General features: G+C 37.5%; 1 protein-coding gene across 11 annotated transcripts in view; it reads left to right on the forward strand.

Moving 5' to 3' along the window:
* The window catches only part of nr2f2 (nuclear receptor subfamily 2, group F, member 2), a 213,125-nt gene that overhangs the window by 27,004 nt on the left and 160,030 nt on the right, over positions 1–26,091 (forward strand). Inside the window, exon 4 of one of the 11 annotated variants that reach the window (XR_006096156.1) lies at positions 2,373–2,628. The exons of the other annotated variants lie outside the window; for them this stretch is intronic. The gene's annotated coding sequence lies outside the window, so the exon portion shown is untranslated. Of the gene's footprint in view, positions 1–2,372; positions 2,629–26,091 lie in introns of those variants that run through there. 11 annotated transcript variants of the gene reach the window in all.

Below are 26,091 nucleotides of genomic sequence, written 5' to 3' on the forward strand. Positions count from 1 at the left end.
CTCTGACTCTGTTTCTGTCGACCCCTATCCCTTATACTGGTAAAATGTAATTTGTGTAGACAAATTATTATATGAGAGCATGAGTTAAGTACTTGAGAGCAAATAGTGTTTTTTTTCCCCCTAGACTTATTAGGCTCTGCAATTTTCAGTGTGTATAAAATGAGTCTTTGTGCTGACTGAAACACAATACTGTACATGAGCTTCTTTAATGGAGTGAACAGTTAAGTGTATTGTGGTGTGGTACCGCCAGTCAATTCGTAAAAGTTGAAATTAAAATAATTGCTGTGTAGGTTTAAAGTTTTTTGGGTTCCACATTTCCACATTTGATATTTTACAGTATTTGAGTGGGCTTTTACAAAAAAAAGTTAAGCATTCTTTCAGCCTTTGGATGAATATGATTAAATTTATATACAGTATACTGAGTTTGCAACAATATTGTACTGTGCCACAATTTTGTTGAATAAGATAGTACAGATCCAGATATGTGATTTCAAGGGTATGATAAGGGTGTTTGTAGGGAGGACAACACCATCACATGTGCCAGTGGATGAAATATAACACAACAAAATATGCACAGCAGTCTGTATCTGTGTGTATGTGTACATGTATGTATCTGTGTGGGTGTGCGTAGATTACACCGAATGTGAAGGTTGCTGCTGTGAAGGACATATCTTGTCTATGGTAAGTAGTCATTCTTAATAGGTTTTGGTTTGGATGTGAAATATTGGTGTGCCAAGTCGGTATGTGACATTACTGTTTTCTCCAGGGAAAACTGCAGAGTGATCTCAGTTCAGCAAGTACCGAGACAGGATAGGGGGCTAAATAAAGGCTCAGATAGATGAAACTCTACCTAAACCTTACAACCTCAAGAAAATCATTTCCCTCCACCTTCTATGACGTGCATGTTCATCATATAAACAATATCGTTACTTGAAGATTCTTATTTTATATGAGAATAAATGTTATTTTCTTCTTAAAAAACACAGATTATACAAAATATAGCGCTTCCGTCCCGAAATTTAAATTTGAAATGAATGCTGTTTATTACCATACTTTATACTTTTGCTTTTTTATAATTCACAAGACGATCAATGTTTGTAACAAGGATTAACATACGGTTTATAATGTGAACAAGGCTAACATTATCTGTAGTATTACGATAACTGAACACACAGGGATATCACATTGAATGTAAAAATACTGGGATAATCTGCTCTAATGCTATCCACCTACAGTTTAAGTAGGTGGATAGCATTGCATTAACATTACATCATTGCATCACAGTTACTGTATTAATGTTTGTAACACTTAACCCTGTATGTCTCAAGGGGAAAACCCACACCAAATATGTTAAGTGAGGAATACATTGGCTTGTAGGGAGCAGAATGCCTTGTGTGTTGTTTAGAAAAAATATACACAAATTTCTGTATATATTACAAAGACTTGCTCACTTAGTCTATTTGCAATGTGTGGGTTCTTTTCTTTATCAAAAAACGGCCCCCCAAATTAGGGCGATCACTTTCTCAAGTCAAGTTCAAACGAATTCAAACTAACAAGTAATTTGTTCAAATTAATTCGTAACGTCTCAGATACAATCTGCTGTGACTGTCATAAGCATATATGGCCAGAGATGTCACTGGTCAGAATGAGTGTCTTACCGTTCAGTATAGCCTATATATTTTCCCGTGTGGTGTCATTACAACTGCACTATGTGTCTTGAGATTGCAGTAGGCAGTCAGACAAGGTTGTAGAGTTGACGCTGCTCTGCTCATTAATTGCCTCCTCTGGCTCACTTGTGTGTTAAGATCGCTGGTGAGTCCTCAGATTAGTTGTCATTGTAGAGTAAGGCAGCTGCTTTTTACCAAAATACTTCTACACACTGCTTCTCAGATGTTTTGGTGTTGTGATTATCCGATCAGCACGGCTTTGCTTGATATGGTCCTTCTCCATTTTTATTTATTAGCTTAGTTTACTGATAGGTCAAAGAGCATGCAATAGGTCAAGCTTATAATAAATTTTAAGGCCCTCTGCTGGATTACAAGGCAAACTACTTCAAACAGTCTGAAGTTATAGACTGTAAATCTTGAATTCAAACAGGTTATTACAGTTCGGATATTTAATTTTTCCCCATGTTCGCACAAAAGCTTTGCAATTTCGAATAAAAAGTGAGCCCTACTTCAAATCATGAAGCCAATTAGAAAGAACCTAACTTTTAATCGCGACACAGTCACTTTCTGAAAAAAAGGCTTCAGGAAGCTAAGGGTTTTACTTGTTTTATAAAGTCTGGGCTCTCTGAATGAAGTAGTTCTTTGATTGAAATCCTTGCCATGGAGCGTGACATGAGCATTTCCTCTCCGTTCTCCTATTATCAGCTGAGCCTGTGGTGCACAACCTAATCCCTCTTCATCAAAGCGGTGTGGGCAGCAGTCAGCGAGATGTGACCATCAATTAATCACCCACTACCCCCTGACCAAGCTCAGTCCGTGCACAGATGTGAGGCCTCATTGGTTTTAAACGCTCTCACTGGGAGATCTGCTGCAGACGTAAGACTGCCACAAACTGGCTTTGTCAAAGGGCTTCAGTGGACAGTGAAGCTGTCCCCAGTATGGATGTCAGGCTGCTCTGAGGGAAGGTCAGTGTGAGAGATCACCATCAGATTAACCTTTGAGCTGAGCCTTAACTACTTCCCTCTTGTATTCCTGCTTTAGTATCTTCATTTTAATTGAAAGGAATTCTCTATTTTTTTCTGTTTCATTGTCAGTATGGCTTCTCTGTGAGTTAAGACCAGCTAGTGAGCTCATTTACTCAGATTCACTCTCACGGTTTCACTGCTCTCCAGCTAAGCTGCTTTCTGAGAAGTCCATTGTCTTATTGGAAATCTTCTGAATATTGGATAAACCAATTTCCCCAGAGCCCTTATCCCCACCCAGCCACCTCTGCCCCAGCCGCCCAATTCCCAACACACAAAGCAGATGAAACACCAGCTTGCTCACCTTACTTTTCATTAAAATGCAGGTAAATGTCATTTCAAAGTGCATTTTCATTCAGCCCCATGTATTTTAAACTCCAAATGCACCATACTTTTTGCCACCTAGCCATATAATATTCCATGTAAATGTAAGCATCTCAAGACCGGTAGCTTAGAGCACTGCAGAACAGAAGGGTTGCAGAGTTCATAAATGAGTAAGAATCTCCAAATGAGTTTGGTGACCTCTTAAACTCCATGAAATTAATATAAGCAGACATCCTGCACGCTGCAGGCTACCGCAGAGCTGGGGAAGATCACTTAAGCTTTCTGAGTTTCATAAAACTTTTATAAGTTGACTTTCAAGACACATTGTAGCTGCTTATTGGTGACGACAGGGAGCGATATGGAAGCAAACAAACCTTTACTACCGTCACTTAACCCCTCATAAAAATACAGGGGAAATACTGGCTTCAAGACATGTAACATCACCCTTGGGTTTTGAATAAGAGGCTTATCCCCAAAGATTTCTGATTGAATTCATACAGCCATGACGGTGTGGCCATGGACCACAGGTTCCATGTATGTGAAGCAGTTTACAAACTTTATTTATTTTTTTGTTCAATAAGGAGCTGAACTTAGATTGTCTTTGTTATGTATGTTTATGTAATACTCTCTTAGAATATATCCTCTCTGCATCATCTCTGTATCTTCATAGACCCATCGTATTTGGCTGCAGGGACTATCCTACAGATAATGACCTGAAATTACATATTGTACCTCATTACTCTGACTCTCTTAATCATAACTCCCTATAAACAGCAAAAATGCCAAATTATATTGTAATTAGTTTCTCGTGAGATTGTGTCTCCATAATCAACTATTTGTGTAAACAAATTGTGTGATCTAAGTAATTATTTGTTTTACTACACTATGCTGTATTTTTGATATTGAGTGCATTTAAATAATTTATATATTTTTATACATATATATATATTATACATAACAAAAATAAGGCAATACTCTGATTCTACTCTGAGAGTTGTAATCAGATTAAGTGCAACTTGGTTAACAGAACTGAGGGTTTTGTTAGTCTTGAAATAATGTTGACATGTACAGTATGTCTTAGTTTTAACAACACAAACATTACTCTGTATAGTGAAAGCAACATGTCAGCCACAGCTTCAGTTCTGAGTCAGCATCTACACTGCATGTGTTCAGCCATAGTGCTGTTGTACACTACGGATGTTTCAGCAGTGTTCATAGCCCAATACAAAATCAAGGTATAAGTCGGAAGAAGGAGAGAAAGAAAATAGGGAGTGTAAAAATATACTTCGGGTTGCAGTTATGCTGGTAAAGTGGAAATGTGAAATACACTACTAAAACATGTCTGGTGCAGCCCATTAGTCCCTCCATGCAGAAGAAATTCTTCAGATGGGAGAGAATGAACAACTTCTTTGTACTGAGCTATTTTTCTCTGGAGTTGAAGGAGACCAAAACGGAGCCAACAGGGGAGTGAATATTGGAATATTGGATTTACAATATTATTTGCTGTATCTGATAGATGTGCATATTTTTCAGTTGTTAGGTAAAATAAGGCATAACTTGATCAACCAGTGTTATATCGATGGTTGTGTATTTGTCAGCGTGTTCCAGTGTTTTACTGACTCCCCAGTAGCCCAAAAAATCATCAGTGTAGGTTTTAAAGAAAAAAAAAAATACACTGAACATTATTCTGCTCTTTCTGTAACCCTTTTCTCAAAGTGGCACCCCTGGATAGCACGCATTCCTTTTTACCTGAAGATGCATATAAAGTTCCTCTAATTACTTCTCTAGCCTTGGAGGGTATATGTTAACTGTGTGTATGTTAAACTACTGTGGCCTGCTCCACCCTCATGAATCTTAATGCAGATCTTATAAAAGGTTCTGTATTAAATCTCTAGAGTCCCAGAGTGTGGTGGGATACTAATCTGAACACGCCTCTGGAAATTAAGAGAGAGAATTGGCTGCTTTAATATGATCAAGCAGAGAAATGCTGTGGGTATTTGCTGGAGGTCTTCTAGTGTTCAGGAGACAGCCCGGGTTAAGTAGCATGTTTTTGAGGAAAATGGGCCAGCAAGATAAATGGGGACACTAAAATGTATTTAATGAGGATGAAACTGACTTCTCCCATAAGGCTCTACTCATGCTTAATGAGTTTTACCCCCAACAGGAATAATCTTAGCCAAGTTGTGAATTTGTAAGAATGGGACTGTCAAATGTTCCTGGTTATTGAATGATCGTGGGGGTGTGAGAAAAGTAAAGAGCTCATAATGTTGTTGATTTAGGAAAATGGTGTAAGTTAAAATTAAATTAGATTAATATGAACAACAATATCAAATCCAGACAATCAAGGTTAAAGTTGAATATCCAGCCCGCAGTTTAACAGTCGAGGAAAAAGTGTCAGGGTCGACTTTAATAATTGGAGCATGTCTGGTTTATAAAGCGTTAACTTCACACCTGCTGAGTACCAATTTTAAAATGAATTGTTTCCTAATGTGATGCTTTGAATCCCCCTTTGAGAACTGAGAACTACAAAACCAAACCAAACAAAAAAAATGTCAACTTATGACTCTGTTTTAAAGGCCTATTACAATCAAAATGGCCTTCTATCACAGATTTTGTCACTTTCCTTATAAATAAATAAATAAATAAATATATGAAATAAATAAGTCTCAAGCTACAAGTTCCTGTGATATTGAGGGGTCAGTAAAAAGGAGATCATTTCAATCTTGTGTCTCCAATTTTTTCAACCTCCTGTTGAGTTTGAAATGGAGTTCCCAGACGTTCTGTTGTGTAAAGCTTCAGGTTCAGGTTTTGATGTCGTTATTGTCAATCAAAAAATTTGTTATCAAATGTCTCCCTCTCTCTGTCTGACTAATCTATACACTTTCTTCATAGGCTATATTTTGTGTTAGGTGTGAAGAAGAACAGCATCTACGGTAAATGTACTCTATATACTGTATATTAAATTGTGACCTTGGGTCCGCGGCTTTCCAGACATGATTTGATAGAAAGAAACAGTGCATTAGAATAAACTAAACTGCATCTTATTATTTAAGGTACACTGACTGCATTTCAAGTAAGGATATGTCTAGTCTTATGTGTCAGCACTTCATGTTTATCTAGATGGCGACGGGATAGGAGTCTGTCATGTGTAGAGGTAACTAGAAGGTGACTAAATCAGATGTTTACTGGCCCAAGTATGTCACACTCTGATGATGAGCTCCCTGTGACTAGAATGTGCTAATAATGTCACGTTTTTACAAATAATATCTTCAACACAGATCTGAAAAAAAAAATAGTGATGACATTATGATCTGTGAACTGAATGAACTGTACCACCAATAAAATAAAAGATAAGATAGAGTTAAAACCAGTGTGTCACACAAATGGCTTCATAACTGCAGCTAATGTACAGTAAGACCTTAACATTTAACAGGTTTTCCATCTAAAGCATTCATGTGGCCACATAAAACTGTTGAGTACATGGGAGCTGAATGGGTTTTCTTGCAACTTTTGCCTTAAGTTTTTACCTGCAGGATATTCAGGATACTTGGGGATATAATAAGTGTCATGCATTTTTTCTACTTAGCTCTCACAATCTTATTCTTCCACCTCACCATTTGATCCATCCATGTCAATATCTTGATTGACACAACAGAGACCTCACAAACAGAAAACAATACAATAAATAGGATCATGTATTCATCTGCCAATAAAGCTTATATCAACCTGCCTTCATATTAAAGTCCATCTGGATTTAACTATGCTACAGCATGTACAGTATATATGCTCTGTAAATCACATGTCCTGTGTTCTCCTTTGAGAAAAAAATCTGAACCCAGAGATCAGTCCTGTACCTTAGCATAGTTAAATGAATGATCAAAAGAGCACTGATGACGTCAGTTTGCAGGCTTGATCGCTAATTAGCTGCAAAAACAAAAACAGCAAAAACAGTTCTAGCACATTTATGTGCTATATTTAGAAAGTCTGTTGTGTTGTTGTTACAGTCTGAGGTGATTCTGTATGTTTCCAATACATTACTGTTTTCTACGTGTATCAGTTTAGGGACAAAGGAAAAACATGTTGGCAGCAGTGGTGAATATAAGTACTTAACATAAGTACAATTTTGACCTACTTTGACTTAAGTATTTCCTTTTTTGCCACTGTATATTTCTAATCCATTACATTGACAGTTTATAGAATATGCTGCATTGTTATACATTAAACTATCCAACAGTATAGCACAGTTAGCTTTGCCTCAACCAGCGACAACATAAAATAATGAATAACACTAATAAAATGCTATTTGAACGTTTATACATCAGTAATAATCCAAAAATATCATGTTGTCACTCTGAAAAGAGCTATTCTTCATTGTAATTACTACATTTCATAAGTACATTTTTCTGATGATATTTATGTTATATATATATATATTCTTTTTTATGCTGGACTTGAACTTGAGTGTTTTTGCATGGTGGTTTTGCTACTTTTACTTACATGTAAATAATCTGAATACCTGACCACTGGCTGGCAGTTAAAAATTTAACACACATCCTCATATATTCAACTTTAATATTCCTTCAGCCTACTTGAATGTACAGTCACTACGGCTTTGCTAATAGCTTTGTAAGAAAAGGGGCATCATGCTGACACAGCACACTGTGGTGCACATTATGTAAACATCAGGCAGTTAAATTTGGCATGTGACCTGTGTGTGTCACATAGCATCCTCTTTCTTTTCTCTCTCTAGCCACAAGATTCAGTATAAAAGAATTATACACATTATATGATAAAAATAAATAGTTACAAACTTAACTTAACTTATCTACTCTTTTCTGTTTCTGAAGCTCTAGTTTCTTAGCTCAGTATAGCTGTTTGGTAGAGTGATGTAGTGCATGGTATGATGAGATTATTAGGCATGAGTGAAAAGGCGAGGTCAGAACCAGGGCATTGTATGCAATAATCTCACTTACATGCACCATCAGTATGGAAAATGTGTGTGTTAGAAGCTCACCTAGTTTATGTGTGTGTACGTGTGCGCATGTGCATGTTTAAGAACGAGAGAGAGAGAGACACAGAGAGAGAGAGAGGGAGAGAGAGACTGCTGGATGCTGCAATCTCCCCTGTGGGCTAATAGATTCGAGATGACATGCTCTCCGCTTCCGTGCTGAATGTTCACTGAACTTTCTGGCAAAAGAGGCTGCCACTAAAGAGGGTTCAACCACAGGTTAATATAAACAAACAGCAGAAAATGGAGAGCTAGGGATTATTAAATACTGGGATGACTGACAAATCCCTCATTGCTATTAGCCCCTGGCCTCCACCTATGCCCCTTGCCAAAAAGACTATGTTCCTATTGTTGTCTTGATGACCCTTTGTATTTAGTGTTAGCTTTGCAGACCAAATTCTTGGTTGTGAAGTGACACAAATCATACTGTTGACAACATCCAATGAATATCACTGTAATAGTATCTTATACCTCTGTTTTTTTAATAAAATTATATAATTTTTTAGCTTACCAAAAGACCAAAGATTCATGACTTTTTTTAAATTCATTTTTTGAATAATATTTCTAATATCTTTAAAAAAAACATTTTTTCTATTCATTTTATGATATTCTGTCCAAAATAACAGTACGTGTTCATGGTGTTTAAATTGTATGCTGCCCTCTAGTGGTTGTTTTCATACATTGCTCCTGTTGCTAGACTGCATGGCAGAGTGTGATGAGAGATCTGTGACCTGAGATAAACTTTGGTATTGTTGCAGGGACCAAACTAGTTGCATTTATAATCTCACTAGTATGTAATTTTGATATTTTGTAGCACAGCAGTAAAATCCTGTGAATAGATCTGTGCAAAGATTATATTCATGATTGCTGGTATTTTCTTATGTTCTTAGGTGTCATCCTGCAGTATAGAGTCATAGAACTGCACAATATTGTGAGGAAAGGGTTAAGTGAAGGATGTGAGTTGTCCATGCTGGGACATTGAAATTTATCACTGCCAGCACTAATGTGCAAATTTTGTGACGTTAGCCGTGCATTGTTAACTGTGATTGTCATCTAATTAAATCGTGGATTGTCACAAGAGATGCTTTTAATGGCGAGATAAGCACTGGGAGTCTACTGAAGCATTCCCAAGATCAATAAAGATGTTACATTCTGGAGTACGAATTGTCTTAGGGTTACACAGGCCGGCTGAATTAATTAGTATTGCGTTCTAATATCCCCCACTGACTTTCTGACCAAGCACCATTTGTTTGGGTGCTGGATGTGTGTAGCCTCTGACTCTTTATTTGCTGTTGGGTAGTTTCATTAAGGAGAGAAACAAAGCTGTTGTCCATCACATACAGTGGTGTTTTGGTTAATGCTACGTGGATACTGCTAAAAATGAGAATTTCATTCTGTACAAATATTGCCAAGGTATGCCTCCTGCATTGTATACTGGCTGTTGTTTACGTCCTCCTGTCCATTTTGGCCCAGCTTTTTCTTTGCAACAGTTTTATAAATCATGTCAATCAACCAGCTCTGGAAAAAGCTTTTCTGTCTCTGCAGGGGGTCCCACAGACAGACTGATGTCTACCCTCTTTGTATTACTGTGATTTCCATCAGCAGGCTCTGGGCAGGTAAAACAGAATTGCTTTTTTGACTTTTCTTGGCTAAAAGAACATTTTGGGGCCACAGTGTGCTTCATAGGTAGGTGCTTTCCGCTATGTTTAAGGCAGCTGACAAAGACAAACAATATTTTTCTCGATCAGTACAAGCAAAATTTGAAAATACACAGGAATCACAGGGTATATGCTTTGATACAGGGAATTGACACACAAAATTTGAACTTTTATACAATCTTTATACATATTATGATAAAGATCATTTTTTTACTCTGTGACATAATGCCATATTGAGCCTTTGTTTTATTTTATCAAAAGAACAACTTCTTCCCTGCATATTATTGCTGCCATTACATAATTACACTGATTATCTCAAATATATCACATTACAAAGATATAATTATATTTACTTAGAGATTTAGTTTTTTGATCCATACTTTATCCTTAATTTACTGAATTAGCTTTTTAGAAAGAGGCAGAAATATAGCTAAAATGTATCTTTGTTGAATTCATTGAAAGTGAAAATGCTTATATATGAAAACTAGGTTGATACAAGTTCATTATTAACACATTTATAAATACATTTCAAGTTTTTAAGTTAATATGAGAAAAAACAGGGAGAGCAGGAGAAACTGAAGGATAGTGGTGTCAGTCCAAGCATACTATAGCAGTGTACTGCCCAAGACATGTGACTGTGACTGTGTGAACCCCGAGGTTCCTCACAGACTGTGCCTTGTGTCAGTAGTGGAAGCCAGGGGCTCAACTAAGGGGCTCAGCTCAGGCCACCTAACAGGGAGTCGAATCAGAGGCGCTCAGTTGGCACCTCATGCCTGACTGGCCCATGACCCTGAGGGGCAAGACCCATGTCTGGGTCATGTACAGTCCTATGACCCACTTACCAACTGATGGGAATGTGACAGTCATGTTCTTATGAAGCAGCATCAACTTCACCTTCAAATAACAGTTCTGCTGTTTGCAATGTTAACTTGTAGTACTGTCAGATTAGATACATTTAATGTCGTGTTTGGCACAAAGATGTATAATAAAGACCAAAAAGTTTTTTACCTCTTCATCTGAGTTTACTTTTGAGAATATCAGCCTGAAGAGTAAACAGTACATACTGTATGTTAGTTTAAGCCACTTAAAAATGCCATTTGCTATTATTAGTGATGTATCCTTCAGACTTATTTGCCCCAATCTCGAATGCAGTAACTGGATATTTAGGGTCGCAGTTGCAATGCAACATTTGAACCTTCCTGCTTAATATAACTACTTAGTGCCCACTTCAAGTGCATAAAATATTGAAAAAGCCATCCAGTATGTATGTTTGAAAGTTGATCAACAAACAAGCTAAAATAGCATCTTATCTTATCCTTAATATAGCGCTAACATCTTAAAGGTTCAGTGTGTAGAATTTAGTGACATCTAGCGGAACGGACGTGGCAGAAATGGAATATAATATTCATAATTATGTTTAAATTAGTGAATAATCACCTGAAAATAAGAATCGTTGTGTTTTCGTTACCTTAGAATGAGCCCTTTATATCTACATAGGGAGCGGGTCCTCTTCCACGGAGCCCGCCATATTGCACTGCCATGTTTCTACAGTAGCCGGTTTGCCAGTAACGGACAAACCAAAGACTGGCTCTAGAGAGGGCCTTTTCCATTCCACTGTAGATTCTCCTACACACTTGGAAAGAGACACCACTAAATCCTACACACTGCACCTTTAAGCAATTCTAAAGGATGCAATATATAAAATTGTGTCACATTACTTTTATTATATTTTTAATTTCCGCTTTGAAGTTGGAACAGACCTCATTTTAAACTGGAACTACATTTGCACTGTTATCTGAACCATATTCATCAGAGTTGACATCTGATCTCTTAGGGGTATGAAGAAGCACACTGCAGGCTGCAAAGTGGTGGAGGGCCACTTGGAGCACATCACCTGCTTCCCTTGTTGTCACCCTCTTCCTTGCAGCTGTGAGGCACCACAGGGTCTGGTCACTGCTCTATGAGCCAACGCTAATGCACACCATCCCCCTATTTGCCCTCATATTGGCCTTTACACTTCAATGTCACTCCTCAGCTTACCCACAGCACTAAGATGCAAAGGCTTATCTCTTTAGGTCACAATTGTCCCTTGTGATATCATATATCCCTCTCATCTCAATATATTATGTTTTAGTATTAGCATCTTCATGAGATGAAAACTAATGCTTTACTGTAAAAAATAATATCTATTTTTACTTTTAGCACTTGGTGATATAATGTTTAGTTTTAATGCAGATACACAGTAGCTACTAATATTTGCCAAGCCATAGTAGCTTTGAAGGCTCAGGTAGTACAGGGGAATAATGTTGCTTATGGGTGAAAAAGTAGCACACCTCTTTAGCTTAATTTAATAAGACAGAGTGAAACTGTGGTCTCTCCTTGTGCGATGGGGTCTATTAGCTCACCGACATGCTACACAGTATGTCATTTGAGTCTGTTACAGTGGCAAACTGCCTCGTTACCCCTGTGCCTCGTTGCGCAGCCTGACCAATTACTTTTGATCTTAAGAGGACATGACATTTGTAGGTTTTGCACTCTGAAATGACTGCACATGTTAAAAGATGCATCATGCCTTTTCCCTTGCAAATAATTTATAGCACTAGCCCCCCAGGGTTTAGTCTTTGAACTTAAAGGTACAAGCTTTAAATATAGTTGTTATAGATGTGCTTTTAAAAATGTCACATTTGAAATTTGTTACAGCAAAGGGACAAATTTATATATTTTGTGCTTTCGAGAGAAATCTGTCACATTTAAAAAAATAAACAGTTTTTGATGGTAAGAGTTAAACGGCTCTCTGTTTATGAATGGATGCTAAAATGCAGAGCAATAAAAAGGTTATTGCCCTGAATATAGTCTTTTAACAAAAATATCGCACACTGTTACAACTACTGCTAGTGGGACTGAAAAGAAAATACCATAGGGTAATGCAAATACCTTTTCTGATCTGTCAACAGCCTGCATATTTTCATCTTGTTTTATACGGCTAACTGGTAATGGGTGATATGATGTATTACATGTCATGTTTGTATTGTTAGGTATACTGAAAGCCTTAGGTCTGGACATATTTTATGCTTATTCAGCCATTTGAATTGTTACCTTTCATATCCAAATTTGCTGTGATAGATTGGAGGAAATGCTACAAGCTTCTCTGCATATTCAAAGAAGCTTTAAAGATGTTCTCTCCTTGTTGATAAAGATAGTGATAAATATAGACCAGTACATTCAATATGAATTCTTCACAGGTGATCACTTCAGTACAAGCGTCTGTTACTGCATAAGTACATTTCATTGTTGTCTTATATTCTCTATTATAGTACATATGTGCAGAAATCCTGACACTGGATAAAACTGTCATTACATGGCCAGTAAATTTGTCACCACTATTTTGAATCCTAGGTAGAACTTTGTTGACATTTTGCAATGTTTTCATTTTACCAAGGATTACTACCAATGATTTAGCAGTAAAAAAAAATGTTTGTGAAGTATTGTGATTATACACCTCTGGGAAAGCATTTTATTTTATTTTTATTTTTTTTTCTCAAGACACAATATTTCTGTGAGTTACATCAGTTTTATGTTTTACTACTTTCCTGATCACTAACTTTTTATTACTGTTATTTAGCCACAGAGGCACAGTATGGACCAGGGATATTATTGTTTAGCACCTCTTCCTCTGCAGCTGCTGACTGTCATGATATAGCAGATTATACACATAGAAAATCAGGGATGGGTGGGTTGGTGGGAGGCTGGTTGTAAACCCAGTCATATTCCCTAATTCCCTTGCTGAATGCATGTGTTACCTCTATGGCAATTTGTCAAACACAACACTGCATGCTTGAGGAATCAAGTGCCCCCTGGTGGTGATGTAATGGACCAGAAAAATAGATTTTGATTGTTCAAATTGGATGTATAACCAGCCAAGGGCACTCCACGTCCATTTGAGCATTAATTTGCGTTGGAAGAAACAGCATGTAAAGTCATTTATACAAGCCTCAAACAATGTTAGGTTGTATATTGCTGTTGAATGTATGACTCTGCCATATAGAGAAAAGAGGATTATTTTAATGTACAAAATTGTATAAAACCTACTGAGAGACATAACAGCAATATTTGTGAGACAGTTTTTTCATTCTCATAGCATAATCACAAAAATTCAGCCCTTCCACTGTCTTGGGTTCAAATTGTTGTGAAGTCTTAACATGGATGAGTAACCCACTGCCTCTCGCACACACACAGACACACACACACACACACACACACACACACACACACACACAAACACATGAGAGACATAAACAAATAAACAAGGGACATGAGGGAGTGTCCAGCCAGATGGTTTTTAGCCTTTGTGTTCCTGTGGAGAGGTCACCAAATGAAAGAGAGCCAGAGCAGGCATTTAATCCCATCAGCAGAACTGCATTCCCATAATGAGAAATTAATAACATGAGCATGCTTTCAGATTAAACAGAGCAGTTAGGACCATTAGATCGTTTTCTTTGCTGGCATTAGGGCAGCGGATCAGTTTTTTCCCCCGTATAATCCAACAAAGTAGGTCAGTGTCTATTGAGTATTAGTGCTGTGGCTGTGATCCTGTTGTTTCAGCTCCAGGACATGGAATTAACCCCAGAGACAGCTAAACTGGATAGGGCAGAGGTTGCTGGTAGGGTATGTTGGGGGTTGGGACTTCAGGCACCCCTGGACATGGGTGTAAACTGTGGATAGTACTTCTAAACCTCTAACAGGTCCTGACACTCAGCTCCCGCTTATTCTCAAAGCTTGAACAAGTCTACTTCCCTCCAGCATCAGCTAAGTACTATAACTTGTTACTGTATTCGCCACACTTAACGACCCTCACGTGAACTAGAATTATAATAAGTACCACACTACCACAACTGACTAGATAGACTATCAATTTGCTGTGATTACTAGATGCCTTTTTCTTTAACATGAGGCAAATTAAAACTTTAAAGTTATAAACACAGAGCTCAAAAAAGGTATCATTCCTTAGAAAAAAAAAAAGTTTCTGTCTGACATATGAGTAACAACACACATTGGGTCTCATTTGAAAATTATCATGGACATACAGTTCAATTGAGAACTTTCTCAAGAAAATCAGCTGTAGTTGTGGCAGCTATAGCATGTGCACAAATTAATTATGACTGTGGTTTGAGGTAGATGCTTATTAAACCTGATCCTTAATCTTTATTTGATACTTTTTTTGCAGGAAATCTCGCCCATGCAATATTTATACTGGCTTCACTTGAATAAGTTCTAACAGCTCAGTGATCCCATCCACAGCTGCCCGGCAAGTAATAATCAGTGAGCAAGCAGAAGGCCCATTTAAGATCAGTGTCCTTAATAACCACACCCAAGACCTCACACCCAATGAGATGATGAGGGGAAGTCACAGATCACGCCAGATTAGTGCAGCTTGTTTTGCTTTGGCGGTTGAAGCCCCCACGCCTCTCACACACACACACACACATACACACAGTCAGCTTGTCACTGCTGCCCTCTCAGTGTGGAAGCAAGTATATTTTGACAGATGAAGAATGAGTGGCAGGACAACAAAGCACAAATCCTGTCATATACTTGGGAGTAAGATATGTCAGTCAGACCATGAAGATTTTAAAGAACCCCTTCTTCAAAAATTACTTATTCTTACTTACTTATTCTGAGTGGCTGATGTGGGCATACACATATATGCAGGCTGGGGCTTCAGGTCTTACTGTTACCCATGCTAAAAATATACATATATGGTGATGTAACTTACTTTGGATGAAAATGTCTTTTGAGATATTATATTTTTAGCAAATTCTAAAAAAAAAAAGTGTTCACAATATACTGCAGGAAAGGTGTAGCCACATAAAAGTATGGCTCACTGTGAGATATATTTTCAAAGATTTATAAAATAACATCCTCCCCCTGACAATGGATGAAAACCATTTGGGCAGAGGATGCAATGAAGCAGTGAGGCTTGGGCTACTCTGTCCAGCTCTTAGAATCACAGAAGAACCTAAAGCCAGCGGTGGTGCTTCTGAAGCAATCTATGATGCCATTAAAAGTGACAGCAGCTGCTCTGTCTGTCCTTGTGCACAGTATCAGTGATTCCCTCTGCCACTTCTTAAAGAGCCAGGTCACTTTTACCTCTATTGACCCAAGAGCCCTTGTACTTATAGGGGTGCTCAGACACAACATGACCACCCTTTTTATAAGTGTTTCTTTGTGTGGCAGCGTAGAATATCCATAGATCATTCTGCCTTGCACATTCATGTTGGTGGTGCAGTTATTCTATTATATATGGTGATGAGTTCACAGTGAAGATGCCATGTCCTGAAATGCACTATCGCTGTATATGCAGTCAAAGTTGGCTGGTTTAAATCCCAAGAGAGCTCTGCTGTGTCATTAGTTTGACCTAAATAGGGCAGTTTGGCACATTAACCTCAGTTGCCCCACAGAGACAGAAGAAGGATGGAGAGGAGGACAAGAGGTCGAGCCAGGAGGAGAGAGAGTGAGAGTGTTACCTATTGATTATTAACATTAAAAAAAGAACACTTAAATTTTGGTTACATCTTAAATTGAGCCCCCCAAGAGACACTGAGATTCTAGGCACTACAAACCCAGGAACTGAACCCCCAAAAGAGTCCCGTCTGTCAGTTGGTCCTGAGACTTACATGATTAAATAACACCCAATACTGTTTAACTCAGACCAGCACTGCTTTCCAACCTTAAAGTAAACCAAATTATTAAACTAACAAAAGGTGCTTATCTGGAATACTGGACGAATCAAACCAAAACTCAAAACAAACTTAATTGCTATCTGGCCCTAAATCATGAATAGAAAATATCAGGTAGAATATCTCTTTACTGTCAGAGATACGAAGCAGAGACGGAGCCTGACCAAATACAGACTGAGTGACCACAGTCTAGCCACAGAGACAGGATGGTACAAGAAGTCATGTCTACCGACAGAGAAAACAGTATGTGGTCACTGCACCACAAGTGAGGTAGAGACAGAGATGCACTTCTTCTTAAAATGTGACAAATATCATAATATCATCAAGAAATTTGATTTGTTAATCCCAAACTTCATGAAGCTAGATGACAGTGAAAAGCAACAGATTCTACTTGGAGGGACATGCAGCAAACTTAGCTACAAAATATGTGACAGCATGTCACAAACTGAGCGACACATAATTAAAACAACATCACTGAATGTGACAAATAATTATCTTGACATAGCCTATTATACAAATGGATATCTTTATCTAATCTATTGATTACTTTTGTGAATGGCATGTTATTGTTGTTTTTTCTTTTTATTTAAACACTGTTTCTATGGCAACATTGTGACTCTACATAGTCCTGCCAAAGCAAGCACTGTACAGTAAATGTGACTATATAGTAGAGTTAATAGAGTAGTTATAGTAATACTTTATTAACACACACACACACACATTTAGGTCACTTTTGGAGACATACATGGACTTACATTCACTTCCTGGATACTTACCCTAACCCTAACCATAACCACTACTTGCCTAACCCTAAATCTAACCTTAACATAACCCTAAACTTAACCACTAGCCCAAAAATTATCTTTTTCCCAATTGGACAAGCAGTCCCCAGTTAACTGGTCTTTAGTCTGAAATTTGTGTTTCTATGTCAGAAACACACACACACGCACACAAAGATACATATACACATACATTTGGACGGTTTTGATGTTGATATACTGTATTTTATCTAATATTCTGTTTGCTATCCTACTGTTTTTTGTGTCTTGTCTAAATATTTGGTCAATTTGCACTTCGATGCTTTGACAAAATTGTTGTACTGAGGACAAATTCAGCAATAATGTTTTTAAAAGATACATCCCAAATACAACAGCAGTTAAAAGTAAAGTTTTGTGTAAAGCTATGTGTCTCAGCTCAAAATATTGTACAAAATTGTTCTTTGAAATGTGTGTCACATATTCATCACTCTGTACTCTGCAGCTAATGGGTCAGGCACTATTGTCAGAGATCCAGCTATCAGTGCAAAATGTGAATCAGTAACATGGAAGAATGATTCACATGCATGACTATTTTTACATCAATCGACTTGTACAATAATGACCTAAAGTCATCAGTACTTTTAAATGCTGGAACCCCGTAAACAACACAGTTTACACTGTTATTATTGTGTTGACTAGTTCATTTGTGAGATACAGATAGGTAACCAGTGCTCTTATCTCAAATGACAATCTGCAAGTACTAAATAAACACAATAATACAGCCAAAAGTAAAATGTGTAGGACTTGACATGTTCAAGTTATTAACTCTTTCAGTGAAAAGCAATGATTAGTGTCGATGACCACTTACAGTTGTCATGTATTTATGTACACTGCAATGTTGCTTTTATTCTTCAATAGTTATAATGCATTATCATAAGCAGTGTCATCAAATGTACCAACATGACTACGTATGTTGAGTAACTTTGACTTTTTATTAGGCAGCTGGACCCGAAGGGGCAGTGAGCTATTGTTTCTCTCTTTCTTTCTTTTTAGCTCTGCTTTGCTTTCTTACTGAATCTTAAAGAAAAATCTTAAAGTTTGCAATCTGGAGAACTGAGGGGAATCTTGTAGACAGTTAAATGTACAGTAGAAGAAAACAGAAAAGCCCATCATTATGATTTTTATCTAAACTGTGAAACGTTTAAGACTTCAGTTTTCTCTACAAGTGCACAAAATTGCCATAAGTGTCAATGCAACAAGATAACTTAGCAGAAGGCTCCTCTCTCATCTCAGTATGATGATGGTGGTACCATACTGTAACAAGTATCTGCTTGTAGCTGTAATTTGAGATTAGTGCTGAAAAGTTTACATACTGTATAATCAGACTATTTAATAACAAGGAAGATAAGTGTATCAGCTGTTGTACATTTGAAACATTTCTTGTCCTATTTCCTAATCTGTAAGATTCAAGGCAAAATGGTTCTGAATCTGACAAATATGCAGACAAACTAGGCTTTTAGGATAAGCAGGTTTGTATACATTTCCCAGAACAACTGGCTGTTTCAGATTTGAGTTAATTGCTCTGCTGGTTAAGGTCTCGGCCACTCAGGTCAATGACTTTAGCTCCCGATAATCTTACTCTTTGCTTTGTGAAGTGCAGCAGGTGACAGACAACACAACTACCCTACAACTAACCTGGTCCATTAAGACACTGGATGGAAATCATAACTTTTAAACCTGTCAGAGGATGTAAGAATAAAAAGATAATTTATGATGCTCCCTTGAGCAACGACACATTATGCCAGGGTGCAAACGTCATTTTCATACCACCTTAATGAGCCCTCTTTAATTTGATTATTTCAATACAGACAGCCTTTACTGTATAGTGGAACCCAAGTGTGTAAAGTAAGGCAAAGGGTTTGAGTGCTGCAAGGGGTGGGTGTAAAAATAGTGTTTGGGTGGGGGGGGGGGGCAAAGGACATATCATAGATCACTAGGTACTCTTCATCCTGTAGAGGGCAGTGAAGACACATGGCACAGTGTTAGCCTGGGCTCTGTCCTGTCTTCTCACAGCTGTGCATGTAATTTATCCAAGCATTGCAGCTCTAACAGAAATACATACATACAGTAGTGGCATGTAATAAATGAAACCTTTATAGAACCACTCATCTGCAGGATAAAACTGCCAGTGATAGTGCTGCTAGTTGGCTGAAAAAAAAATCTCTACTTAAGTTAAAAGTAGTTATTTTGTATAAAATGTTCTCCATTAAAGTATAAATGACTGGCCTGAAATCTAGTGAACTAAAAGTTTGCGTATTTAAGTTGAATAAAAAGACATGTTGGCCATAATACATTACATTTTTCACTGAGGATCCCTGTACTGCTTTTAAATTTGAACATAACACAACTTCGGTACAATTCTTTTTGGCAAATGAAACAGCTAATAAAGTCTAGTAGTAGTTAAATGCCTTAGTCCAAATATAAAGTACAAAATTCTTAACACTCTTTACCAGCCAATTGTTAGTTCTTGTGAGTCGGGAGCAGCTATTTGGGTTTTATGTACTAGGGGTGATGAGAGCTGTTAAGAGTCAACCATACTGTAGGATTTAAACAGCTAAAGGCTTCGTAAACTGCTGATGAGACTGTTGAATATCAGTGGTTTCAGTAGTACCAGCAACCCTTTAACAATACAGGTAGGCTTTTATTATAGAAATATCCCTTTCTGGAGGCTTTCAAAACTCACTTAATCACCATAGTGAGAGTACTAAAGTGTTCTCTAAATGAGTAGAAATAATTCTAGATTATTAAATTCCTCAAATAGAGAATTTGGTCATTATCTACACAGCCATGTCATTCAAAACTCAGCTTGACTTTCTACAGCTATGATGAAATACACAGTGAGTGTAGTAGCGTACCCTCCTGGTGTTTCAGAACTGGATCTTTGTGTTCTTTCTTGGTGAGGATTCAGTTTGGATTGTTGACTTGTTTGTTCCCTCTGTTTTTACCTGTGACCCTGGCATCTGGCTTTTGTCTTCAATTTATATTGTAAATTGTTCTGTTTTCTATCATTATAGCCATAAAATGCTTCAGATACTATATAATTTGCTTTCGCCAGTGAAGAGAAATTAATCGTTTTCTGCCTCTTTGACACAATTTTTTATATCAGAATTGTTGGGTTTTCTGCTTTCCTTATTGTTTCTGCTGTGTGGCCATTATGTAAATTTATAGGTTTTATTAAAAAAAAAAACTGTACACACATCGGTTTGCTGAAACCTCATGCCTCTGAAAGTTTGAGGCCATTTTTATGAGGGACATAATCAGGTAAGTATTGATCTTTTGGATCCTTGTTGCTTAATTTTTCTTTTCTATTTTATTGGACAGCAAAGCTATGTAAGAGAGGCAATGAGGGAGATGACATGCTGAAAATATCCAGGGTCAGATTTTTAAGCAGGATGTTTTGACATTTTCTGTATCTTAATGCCAACTGACAAGAGTTTAATGTCTGCATCACAACTTAAAAATCTGAAAAAAAAAAAAATATATATTACCAATCTTTTTCCTCCATCTTTCAGTCCACAGCCTCCGAACACACCTTTTGCCTATATGTAGGCTGCAGTAAAAATATCCGGTCTCAGCAGGCACTTCACATATGAAGACAAACAATTCTACCAGTGTACTCATCAGTGCATGGTGCTTGGCCACTTATGTCAGATGATTATTACAGGCCACTCTTGAGACAGAGGGCCCTGGGATCATATCCACCTGAGTTGACAGTGGTAAACTCCCAATGAAAGGACAAACACACATGGGTCCGTCCCTCTATTCGCTGCTTGCCTGCTACATTGTTGATCTGTAAAGGGATGTTTCGTGTCACAATATAAGCAGTTGAAAGTAAAAGATAGTAGACAAGCCTGGGTCATCATGGCAATCTTCCAAACAGCTTTTAAACAGTGTTTCACAATTGATAAACAACCGTGCCTGTAATTAATATTGTACATTCATGGTAAAAGGCATTCTGCATAATTACTCCACTGTCTCCTCCAGAAATATGCACATTCAGTGTTATTATAAAGCACACCAGTATATCATATTAAGTCATAAATAATGTGCCAGTAGAATTAATTAATTTTATACACACCCCTCCCCCTTGTGTGGTACTTTACATTTAACTATGTCAGCAGTTATTGATGCACTCTTTAAACAACGACATTTTACATGCCTTTTAAAGGGAGCTATTTTTGTGAGGCGCTGACGCTGATGGTAAAATCTACTTAGAGATAACTTCAGGATTTTGCAAAGAAAACAGGTTTAAAGTGTTTGTACAGTTTAGCATTCTTTTTCCACAAAACATCTGTAAAGATTAAGTTTTCAAATCAATTGTTGCCCCTAAAGAATCAGTTATCTAGGATTAATTAAAGTTTACCTTACATCTGTGAAAGACAGAGTTTTACCTGATTGCTTAAATGTTGATTTGAGTAGCTGCACACATTAAGTGGCTGTATGCTGACATTAAACCTTAATCAGCAAATTAGCCAATTATCCCAATAAGGACAAGGTACAGATATGGTTGTAAATTACCATTGATTTTAAATGTTATTAATGACCATTGGGCAAATTCCCCTCTCCTTGTGAGTTTTAAAAGGATGGGCTGAGATTTTACAGTACATCTTACTAAAGTAATCACATGAAAAAGTTATTGGCCACTGTAATTACTCTATACTGGCTGTGAAGAGTTCTAGTCTTAATGCAACTATTCTATTAAATATGATCGAACAAATCCACAGTCCTCATTCTGCACAAAAAATCTCTCAAAAGCACAGTTGAGGCCAAATCAAGTGTCTAACTTTCAAAGTTACAATATTTTATTACATAATTCCCTCTTTATGTTTTCCCAGGGAGCTTTCCTTGCTGAGCAACAGTGGAGGTATGTGCCCTGGTTGTCAAACGTAGGTTTGTTGCTGGGACAAGACACCAGCAATATGCCCACACATGACTACTAGGATAAAGATATCCATGTGATTGGACTAACTCTAACTTCTGAATCCCCTTATTAGCTTCAGCTGAACTTCTGAATCCAGTTTTGCATGGAACTTGGACTGATTTGTCCTCCATGTCATATTGAAACGTGTTGGAAAGTGATCGCTTCACGGCCAGTGTGGACATGAAGAATATTTACAGAGAGACCTCTAAAATTCTTGTCCTGTGCAGTTAGGCTGCAACTACAAAAAGTTACAGAGCAATCACATCTTTAATTATAATTGAACACAATACACAACAATAATGACACTACTGCAAAAACAACAGTCGGGCCACGTACATGATAGTACATGCAGGGAGTAAAGTATAAAAGAGTATTTATTAACAAATTATAAAAAAATTAAATAACATTTTACTCAACAAACATATATGCTTAAAAAACACAAACTAGCATGTAAACAGCAAAAAACACATTCAGAAATGTCTATACTGTAGGTCATATTTGACTTTGGTAGTGTTTTACAAACTTAAACACAGTTATTGTTGATTTCGCTGCCTAATACAAACACTGTCTGAACCAGAACAGCTGACACGAAATCTCAGCTGTCCTGTGTGGATCATGTCCTGATTCCATTCAAAATGTATTATTTCTGTTCCAGATAATCATCTTTTGAAGTGAAAGTGCACCATGTAGTGTATCTCCAACCAGATTGTAAACATACCAATGAACTCATGTTTTTATGGTGTTCTGGTTGGATACATTCTAATAACAGGTCCTTGGATATATATATATATATATATATTGTATCAGATTAATGTCTGAATATGAGGGCATTTGAGAACATATGACAGCACTTTTGTAGTTCTTATTCTCTTGTCAGGTTTCCTTTTTTTGATAAATACGAGATGTTGTCTTTGATGGCTGCTCAACAAAGAGAGAGCTGTCTTCAGCTGTAACCTCTCTGCACCAGAATCTGGAACATGACACATGTCAGGCTGTGATAAATGGTGCAGAGTCTCAGTAATTTCACCAGGAATGCCCTTGAGATGCCCAAAACCCCAATCGCAAATGCTATTGTTGAATTAAACCATAAAAAGAAATCCTTCCCCCTTGACATGATAGAAACCATGCTGAAAATGGAGGATTTTTTTTTTCTCTCCAGGATTTACCTGCAGTATTTTGGTTCATGTGCAATGGAGTGTTTGTATGTCTCCCCGCATGAAAGAGGACACTTGAAAGTGCACTATATGTTTATTTAGTTGTATGACATTTAATGTTAAAGCTATAAAGAAAAATAAGTGCTTCATACTATTTTCAAATGATATTTTACACAAAATGTTATTTACAAAAATATGGAGAACTAAAAACAAAATCTCATATCAGCACTGTTACTGTAGCTTCTAAAGAGCAAAAGCAAATAAGACTGCCAAAATGTGCAAAATATGTATCAAAATATTTCAAATTGAAGAGGAATGATTTTCCATAAATATTTTTTTAAGTGTTAAAATTTTAATCAATAGGATATTTGTCTATCGATGAGACTCCTTTTTGTTCACAAGTCGCTTACAGTATTTCAATCTGTCATTTGGATTACAGAGTTTACTGGACATAACTAACGAAGATGTGTCTCACAACTGAGAGCTACCATTAACAGAATTACGCCCAATATTACAAAGGGAGTTGTGAAGACTGGACATAATGGTATATCTTTATTTGCTGATACTGTCGTAAAACTTGTTTTCCATTCCCAAATTTAAATGGGAATGGAAATACATCAAATTATCGTAACCCAGGTGATCGTTAGATTGTGTTGAGTGGCTTTTTTTGCACTAGACCTGAATTTTAATGTTGAGAATTGGAATTTAAAAGGTTTTTGAGTTAGTTTTGGTTAACTAAATGTAATAATATTGGACAGGATACTTTAATAATATTTCTGTGTAGTTAAAATCACTGATTTTGGGAAATCCATATACAACATGGACCACCATGTTTACAAAAATACTGCAAGCCATATGATATAAAACCAAACCTCATCTGTGTGTATCTAGACAAATACTTAAGGTGCTCAATTTTCAGCAACCTTACCTATAAACAATAACAACAATGGCAACACACTTTTAAGCATTAACAATGTAAGCGAGGAACAGCCTGTGATTAATAGTTTCTAGATCCGGCTCCCCATGAGATTTATTTGTAAAAATAACATAAGAAAACATGTATCACTGGTATTCTTGTTCAGGCTCACTGAGTTTTCTTCGTGTGGTGATTTGCCCAGCAATTAATCCAAAAACTGTGGCTAAACTACCCTCTGTGATATCCTTTCCATCCTATTACAAATAGAGCAGTGGAATCTTAATTAGGAGGAGATTCACTGCAGATGTATTAGAGTAGCAATGGGAAAACAGATGAGGCCATCACACCACACAGCAGGGAACTGAGGAGTCTGGTCCCCCATTGCTGTGTCCTATCCATAATGCCACGAGTGTGCCACAAGCCTCTGCTGTCATCTGCATAGTGCCACCGGGGCCCCCAGGGGCCAGGGAGGTCCTTTCTGTCCAACACTTCAGCCTCTCTCTTCAGACTCATTGACTCATTTAGAGAACCTTCACCATTGTAGTGCCCCTATAAACCTGTTTCTTATTAAATAGGATATATCATGCACATTTCCAGGTCTATATTCATATTCTTGGGCTCTGCTGGAGTATCTTTGCACGATTTACAGTTCCAAAAACTCCTTATTTAACATAATGGCCCTTTATGCAGCCCCTCAGTTCAGCCTCTTTCTGAAACAGGCCATTTCAGCTCCTGTGTCTTTAAGTCCTTCCTCCTAAAGAGCCCTCTCTGTCCTGATTGGCCAGCTCCCTGAAGCTGCCCCTTGGGACACTTCCATCGATTCTGGAGGCTACGTAAACAAACAATAGTTGTAGGATTTCACTTCATTTTCTCGAAAGATAAACTTCTTAAATACATCCGTTCATGTGGACAACATGAATGACCCATGGAGCAACCTTAGCAACAACCTTAGCAAAAAGGGCTACGGAATGGACGTCCGTTTGTGGGAATAAGTGAACAATCTGTCGTCATCACGAGGAGGAAGTAGAGGTAACGTTGCTAACAAAGCGTCGGAGACTTTCGACTTGCAGGGAGCATTTATACAGACGTTCACCTCAAATTTTGGAACTTAAACCATGTTTAACATAGACATCCGACATCAAAACAGTATAAAAATAACAGAAAATCACAAAAAGCATGATATTTCCCCATTAAGTAATGAAAAGCAATCACTTAGGTTTGTAAATTGATAATACATACAGTAGCTCACAATTTTAAAACATGCAAGCTACACAAGTTAGGATTTACAGGTATAGCAAACATTTTTACAGTAAAGTGAACTGGATCTTTAAAGTTAATAGTTTTGAATCGCATCTAATAAATCATGCTACCATATCTGCATAGCCTTGCCCTGTGAGTTGGCCTGGAGACTGTTCCTGTTTTATTTATTTGTTTTTAACTTTCCATGTTGGTCATTGCGGTTCCCTTTTGAAAAATAGCCATAGTTTGAGTATGTCTGTTCTGCTGGCTGCCTTCAATTTTATACCTGCAAAGTTTCAATCTAGGCCCTCCCTGCGTCCTTTAACATTTGGTGCCCGCACCAACACCCTCCCCCACCTTTTTCTCCCTTTTCCAGGATTACTGGCAGAGACTGCACTTGTGCTGTTATTTTCAACCTTGGTGGACAGGGGGTTTGGTATGTATTCTGGAAATACCTCAAAGAAAAGCAAAAAGGCAGCAATTTTCTGCTTGAATATCCCTCTGACTAAATCCATTGATCATCCTTGGGGTTCCTGAGAGAGAGGGAGTGAGATGGAGAGGCATGTTTTATCCTCTAATAACTCCTACCTTCACCCCTTCCTGCCTCTCTGTTGTTCTGTTGTTGTT

The sequence above is a fragment of the Thunnus maccoyii genome, chromosome 5 (genome assembly GCF_910596095.1).
Source record: "Thunnus maccoyii chromosome 5, fThuMac1.1, whole genome shotgun sequence".
Classification (NCBI taxonomy): domain Eukaryota; kingdom Metazoa; phylum Chordata; class Actinopteri; order Scombriformes; family Scombridae; genus Thunnus; species Thunnus maccoyii.